We start from the raw sequence: 8,160 nt of genomic DNA, 5'->3' as shown, positions 1-8,160 counted from the left end.
AGCTTTTACTTTTCTCGCTAATTTGTCTAAGGATGTTCTTAAGTCTAATACTTCTTTTACTTCATACCTTCCTCATCTTTTTGGTGAATTAGTTGACCTAGACCTAGGATCAAAATAATTCCATTGTTGTGAATTGACAGATAAATCTTCAAGGGCGTCCCACACCTCTTGTCCTTGAAATTTTAAAAAATTTCCAGTATGCATAGATTGAATCATTTGACGATTAGAGGGAGTCAAACCATCATAAAAATATTTTACAAGTCTCCATTTTTCAAAACCATGATGAGGACATTTTAATAATAAATCTTTAAATATTTCCCAACATTCATAAAACTCTTCATTATCTTTTTGAAAAAACTCGGAGATTTCTCTCCTTAGACTATCAGTTTTAGACATCATCATGAGATCCACCCCCCCCAAACTTAAAAATCAACATTGTCCCCAATGTTGAAAACAAGAAAGGAAAACAATATAGCACTCACCAAAATACCATTGACAAAGGCACACTCCTCTCACCCTCCCTCATGATGCAACACTCAACATACATCCAAGAAAAATCAAGGTGCTCAAAGGGTATGGTGAATGAATATGTATATAGCTAGGCTAGCATGTGGTGAAGAAAGAAAGGGAATCTAATAAGCTCAATGGGGTGACAAAGGATAAAAGAGTATATAATGGTTGGCTAGAAAGGCTCAAACGGTCCAAAGATGGCCTAAATCATGTCCTTGGTTTGGTGTTGTCTAGGATTTCGCCTCAAGGGAACCACTAAGCAATTCTAGAAACTTAAGCTCTCCCAAAAATCTAGCTACTTTATGGGTTCAAGAAATTATTGGTCAAGCTATGCACACAAAATTGGGATCCACACTGTCATCAAGATTTTTAAAACTCCATTAAAAGTTGAGTATTATTAGCTTAGAACACAAAACAAGAGGCAAGGGGATGGAATGTGACATGAATGCAATTGTGATTGTTGTTTATTTTTTTTAGATTGGTCATCATCGAACCCCAAGTTAAGCACCAACTAAAGCAAGAACAACCTCAAAACAACAACAACAACACAACTACAACAACAATAGGCACAACCTAAAACAAGACAATGATATTAACAAGACACTAAGTCAACAAAGCTACAACCACAGAACAAAAGAAATAGCAAGAACAACATAGGAATTGAATGAAAATGTGTTGTGATGAGAAAACTCCCCTCGCCTATCCTTTGGGATTATCATCCGAAAAGATAGGGTCGATTTTAGAAGCGATGGTTCATTGTGGAGTAATGGAGTAAAGGTGTAACGACCCAAATTCACTAATTAGGCTTAAGGACCTTGATTAGTGTGCCTGGAGGGCATAATGGGAACTATGTGTGATTTTAATGATTAAGATGCATGACTATGATTTAAAGCATGTTATATGACTGTGTGTATTATGTTATGTGATAATTATGCTATGTGATTTGTACCATGTGGGTGTGGTGATATCAATGTGATGCACGTGCCGAGACGGTCCTAGAAAGCTAGATAATGGTAACTTGTGTAACTGTTAGTAACTATAGAGAGTAACAGGTTTTGTTGGAAAAGTGGTAGAATTGTAAAGTAAGTAAAAGGACAAGAGTGCCCTTGAGGTTTAGTTGGAAAGGGATATTAGTGGAGGGATAAGGTAGTCTTTTGGTAGTGGTATAGATGGCTTTGGATGAGGGGAAAGGATATACACAATTCTTTAATGCTAAGTATAACTGAAATTAAGACCTTGGAAGGCTAGAAAGATCAAGAAGGAAAGGGAGAATCAAGAACCTAGAAGGCAAAGTGGAAGAGGAGTTGAGCTGTGTTCTTTGAGGCTAATAAAAGGCTTAAGGGTGTGGAATCAAGCACATATCAAGGTTTATACTGAGGTAAGGATTTGGTCCCTGTTTTGTTAAGTTCTGAATTTGATCTTGGAAGGAATTGAAAGATAGCCATGGCTTGTTTTGCATGAAAATTCAGCTGGTTTGTCAAGGGGAAACTCAGTTTAAAGCTTGGGTTGGAGGAAGCTCAAGTTGAATTTCTGATTGAGGTAAGGGTATTAAACATGTTTGCAATCTCGTAGCTGTTATGATTTAGGGATTTAGAGGTCTGGTTTGTACTTTTCTCAAGTTTTGGTTTAAGTGTTTGAGTATGAAATTTAAGTGTGAATTCTGTGAATGGTTGTATAACTGAGCTAGATTATGATGTTTGTAGGTTGTTGAAAGGTTTATTTGGGGTTTTGAGTTGGTTTTGGGGCTTAGGTATGAGTTTGGGGCGATTTGGGTTCGGGAAAAACGCAGGGGAAAACCCAGAATTCTGGGTTAGAGAAGGAGCGTCGCGGCCCTGTTCTTGGGCGCCGCGGCGCGAGGCCGTTTCTGGGCAGAGCAAGCTCTCTGACTTGCTAGGCGCCGCGGCTCTATAGGGCTGCGCCGTGGTGCTAGGCCAATTTCAGGACATGGGATTTTGCAATTTTGAGCCTTTGCTCCGGGGGTTCGGGGGATGCCTTCGGTGCATTGTTTTAGGGATTTGGGGGTTCCGAGAGTGTGGGATTGGTTCCGGGAAGTAGTTTTGGATTGGTTAATGACAAAGGATGTTTCATTTGTGTTGTGATTAGGTCTTTGGAGAGGCTCGGGGTAGTGGACCGTGCTCGCGACTTCGTGGCATCAGAAACTAGTGTATTGAAAGGTAAGAAAACGGCACCCGGTTGTACGATAGTGATGGGACTAAGTGCTCCCGAAAGTTATATCGTGTCAATGTTGGTATTACGCCATGGGACATGTAATAGCGGTCTAAGAGTGCCGTACATGATTTTAGTGCACAAAGCGCGAATTGGCCACTGGGAGCCAAGAACAACGGGATAACGGAGGGAGCAGCCCGAGGGCGCTAGCCCTGGTTATCATTTGTGAATTGTGTATGTTATGAACTGATATGCATAGTATGTGGAATACTTAATTATACTGACTGATGATATATCTGAGTTTATGTGAAGCAATGTGAGATGTTAACTTGTCTGCTAGTTGTTCATGCTCTATTGTTGTTGTGTTTTCTTGTTGGGCCTTGGCTCACGGGTGCTACGTGGTGCAGGTAAAGGCAAGGGCAAGCTGGACCAAGCCTGAGGTGGAGAGCTCCGAGGTGGAATGTACATAGCCAGCGGTTCGACCGTCACGGTCGAGGAGTGGACCAGGACAGGGATCACCTAACTACATGTTTTGCCTTAGCAGGGCCGGTTGTTGTATATAAACCTTGAGTCTTTTGTAAACGGTCTTTAAACTTAATATTTTTGGGATCCCATGTAACAGATGATACTTTTTAATGAAAATATGGCTTTTGAGACCAAAACGCTTTTAACCCTAGTTCCTTTTTAGTTTCAATGACACGACTTTACTTAAAGGACTTGATTAGCAAGTCTGGCACTTTATAAACACACAGTGTAACGATCTTGGCTATCCAGGGCATTACAAGAGGAGTTGGTGAGCTTTTGGTGCCTTGGCTGCCATTTCCTGCAAATTCTCGAACACCATGGGCAGCCAAAGTATAACAATGACCACATCACACCAAGATGTCTTGGATCCAGGATTCACACAGATGGGGTGGGGTCGTGAAATCCCATGGCTCGGTTGGTTTGGGTCGATGAAGAACGCGTGGGGCGGGGTCTACTGGGATCGTGGGGGCTAGGGGCGGCTGGGTGTTTACAGAGAAATGGTGATGATGAAGATGATGGGCTTAGGGTTTCAAAAATGGATTGGGTGAAATTTTTACTCTATGTGTCTTTTAACAACTTTGCTGCAACATCATAGAGATTTGCTGCAGCAAAGTCAAGTCAAAGAGCAAGACCAAAAATGTGTTTTGTTTTAATGCTGATGTTGCAACATCATGGAACTTTGCTGCAGCAATAGTCAAGTCAGAGAGCATGCTGAATTTTGATGTTGCAACATCATGGAACTTTGCTGCAGCAACAACAAGCCCAGAATTGATGTTGTAACATCATAGAACTTTGTTGCAGCAAAAACAAGTCAGAGAGCAAGCCCAGAATTGATGTTGTAACATCATAGAACTTTGCTGCAGCAAAACCAAGTCAGAGAGCAAGCTCAAAACTGATGTTGTAACATCATAGAACTTTGCTGCAGCAACAGCAAGTCAGAGAGCAAGCCCAGAATTGATGTTGTAACATTATACGAACTTTGCTACAACAAAAATGCCCCAGAATATAACTTCTATTTCTCCTCAAAAATTGCTACAATATCACCCAAACTTCGCAGCCCCTTTTTGATTCCATTTTCCAAGAAGTGTTTGATTTATAGTCGTCGGCTTGACTTTATGGAAAAGTGCTCATCAAAGAGCGGTTTTCGCCCATAGAGAGTGGCATATGCCCTCACATATGGTTCTTCATTATGAATGCCCTCAAGCTTGGTGAGATGTGAAATTGACAGACTCATGTGCTCAACTCGACTTGCTTTCGATGATTGAGTGTGGTAGATACCAAGATACGATGCTATTGATGGCAGAGGAGTTGGTGGCCAAAAAGGATCTTCACATGTGTATGCTTCCATGACTAATGGCTTCCAAAGTTGAGAATCAAGGACTTGTTGCTCTTGAAAGTGTTGCATAAGGGGTGGTGGTGGGTGGACATCTAACTTTTCAGCAATGTTTTGCTTAAACATTTTCTCAGCATCTTGGGAAGAGATAGAACATGACAAGCTTGACTTCACTATTTTCTCTCATTTTTCTTCGCTACTTTGGATTGAAGTGGGCTCCTTGTGCCGCTTCACATTTTCCCCAAACTTCTCTAACTCTTCACCACTTCTCAAAATGACCTCCTCACTTTTCTCTTTTCCCCTTGCATTTTTCATATCACTAAGCAACTCTTTGGCCAATAACCCAATTTGATTCTCCAACTTCTTCAAGGATGCATCTTGGCTTTGAATCAAGGCATCATTTTTAGCCATAAACTCCCTCATCAATGCCTCAAACGAACTTGATTGATCAACTTGGGGAGGTTCCTCTTCTATGATAAAATCTTGACAATCCTCCAATGTTTCCTCCCATAATTCTTGAGTGCAATCTTCAAAAGTAGGCTCCATATGGCTAAAATTGTTCTCCAAAACTTGGTTGGTTATTGGAGAAAGCAAACAATACCACTCATCATATTCCACCATATCTTCCAACATCCAATAGGCTTCATCAATGGATAATTGGTAGAAATTGGTGGTACCATCTCCTCTTTCTACCCATTCTCTTGTGGTGGCATGCAACCCATTGAGAAAGACTTCACGTAAACACTCTCTAGAGAGACTATGGTAAGGGAACCTCATGAACAAATTTTTGTATCTCTGCCATGCTCTATGTAAAGGCTCCAAGTCACGTTGAACAAAGTTAATGAGTACTTGCCTATGAGACATCTCAAGTACCTCGCAAAAGAGCTAAACCAACAGGCGTAAATAGGAACTAGGAAAAATAAAAATAAACAAATGAAAAATAAGAAACCAAATTGACAAGCAATTGATTTTAACAAACAAAAATTTCACTAAATTCAATCCCCGGCAACGGCGCCAAAAACTTGTTGCGAAATTAATAGTGTGTGCAAAATAAAGTGATAAGTCAAGTATCGTTTCCACAGGGATTGAAAATTGGAAATTAATTCACAAAATTAATTATGCACAAATTGGTTTCAAATAAAATTAAAACAATAAGATAAAACTAAATTAATGAAAAACAAATAAAATTAACAAACAAAAACTAAGAGAAGACACAAGCTAGAATTATTAAATTGTCCTAAAAATGCAATTATGGTAACAATGTTGCAGAGGAATGCTATAGCAACTGGGCAAAGTTGACTAAGAATTTAAATTTCATAATCCTTTTTCCAAAGTGTTCATGGTTTGGTTCTTTAATTAATTAACATATTCCTATGCCCAATTAATTTCAAGAACACCAATATAAGTACAATTCCTCTAAGTCATGCAAGGTGATAATATATCCCTATACAATCACAAATCCAAATCTAAGAAATTAAGAACTTGCATCATTCAAGTTTGTGTCCATTAACATTAACCTTTCCATAATTAATATTAATTCATCAGCCCACAATTGGTGATCAAACAAAAGAAAGCACTAGGCAATATACACACTTGAATGAACAAAACTCATCCACCAAAACATTCATGCAACAAAGTACCAAATCACAATTTCAAGTCAAGAAAATAATACTAGCAAAATAGAAATTAACTCATAAATAGATGTGCAAAAAATACAAAATTCTAAATTAGAGAAAGATAAAAAGAAAAACCCATATGGAGTTTGTCACAAGACTCCAAGCTTTTCCCCCAAAATCCTCTTCTTCTTCCTCTTGATTTTTGCCAAATCTCTAAATAAAATTACTAGAGAAAAATGCCAAACCTAAAACTAACACTCAAATAAAATATTTTTTTCTTTTTCTTTTTCTTCATTTTTCTGGGTGTTTTTCTCTCTACAATGGCAGCTCTCTCTCCAAATGGTGGCTGCTCCAAGGTTGAAGAAGATAAAAATTAAATTCACTCTTTAGGGCTCCAAAATTGGGTATAAACCCTTTGTTTTTCTTCTACACGTGGGGACCACATCCTTTTCCTTTTCAGAATTTTGCAGCTCCTTTCCACCTCATCTAAGTACATGCCAAGTGTACATACTTTATGTTGCTAACTGCCCACACTTTGCTGCAGCAAAGTTAACTGATGTTGCAACAAAATGCCAGAATTTCAGCTCCAAGATGATTTCCTTGCACATGTTTCACTAAGCTTTCCAAGCACCCTTTCTTTTTGCCTTCAAAATAGATACCACATTTTTAGAATATAATCCCATTATTTTCCACAAGAGTTATCATTAATTAAAACAGAATACACAAACAAAATTAAAAGACAAAATGACTAAAACCACACAATAATAACACAAACACTCTATTTCACTTAAATTTTTAAGTTCAAAAGCTCAATTAATAACTCTAAAATATAGAGTTATCAGTCTCCTTATGAACCCGAACATAGAGCTCCAAAAAATCAAAGATTGAATCCCAGCCAATAACCTTCACTGAGGACGATGCGTCCCATGTCCAGTTTCCTCACCATGACCCACTGGTCATCACTCTCCAGCTCGCAAATAAGAGAGTTCACCGAGTTATCATAGACAATGGGAGCTCAGTTAACATTCTTTATAAAGCCACCTTGGAGAAAATGGGACTCACTCTTCGCGACCTGAAAGCATGTGCAACAACACTGCACGACTTTTCAGAAGAAGGGACTGCTTGCATGGGATCCATCGAACTCCCCGTAACCTTGGGAGACTACCCAGTCTCGACAACCAAGATGATGGAGTTCGTAGTAGTAGACCTACCTTCGACTTACAACGTGCTACTCGGAAGACCCGCCTTGGTTGGGTTGGGGGTAGTCTCGTCTGTAAGGTATCTAGCCGTTAAGTTCCCGACCCCTAGTGGCATCGGGACATTGAAAGGAGATCAGTTGGCTGGAAGGGAATGCTACAGTATTTCCTTAAGAGGAAAGAAACAGACGAGCGCACAGGCACTCGCCATTGTTCAGAGTAAAGATGGGACGGTCTTGGAGATTGATGATGAAATCGATCCGAGGGTTGAGGAGAAAGTTGATCTCGAGCCGTTAGAAGAGCTCGAAGAGATCCAGCTCGAAGAGTCCGATCCCCCGCAAAAGGTAAAAGTTGGGAAACACCTCCAGGAAGAAACCAAATAGCAACTAATTTGCTTTTTGAAGAGAAACCAGGATGTCTTTGCGTGGTCACATTCGGACATGGTTGGAATAAGTCCAAACATAGCAAGCCACACACTAAATATCGATAAAAGCTTCCCACCGAAGCAACAAAAGCGAAGACAGCTGGATGACGACAGAAAGAAGGCACTAAAGGAGGAGGTCGACAGGTTGAAAGCAAACGAGTTCATTAGGGATGCTTTTTATCTTGACTGGGTAGCCAATCCGGTGTTGGTCCCGAAGCCAAATGGGACATGGCGAACATGCATTGACTATTCGGACCTCAACAAAGCTTGTCCAAAGGACTGTTTTCCTTTACCAAGGATTGACCAGCTCGTGGACGCCACGGCAGGGCATGGACTGATGTCGTTCATGGATGCCTATTCTGGATATAACCAGATTCCCATGCATGCGCC

The 8,160-nt window shown here is 40.0% G+C and overlaps 1 non-coding gene across 1 annotated transcript; it reads left to right on the top strand.

Annotated features, from left to right (window-relative positions):
* Positions 1-274: 274 nt before the first annotated feature.
* Positions 275-381, top strand: LOC133813553 (small nucleolar RNA R71). The gene has a single exon (XR_009884563.1). It is a non-coding gene; the product is annotated as a small nucleolar RNA R71 (small nucleolar RNA).
* The last annotated feature ends 7,779 nt before the right edge of the window (positions 382-8,160 follow it).

This window comes from Humulus lupulus, chromosome 1 (assembly GCF_963169125.1).
Source record: "Humulus lupulus chromosome 1, drHumLupu1.1, whole genome shotgun sequence".
Lineage (NCBI taxonomy): Eukaryota > Viridiplantae > Streptophyta > Magnoliopsida > Rosales > Cannabaceae > Humulus > Humulus lupulus.
This window is presented reverse-complemented; position numbering and strand designations above follow the sequence as displayed.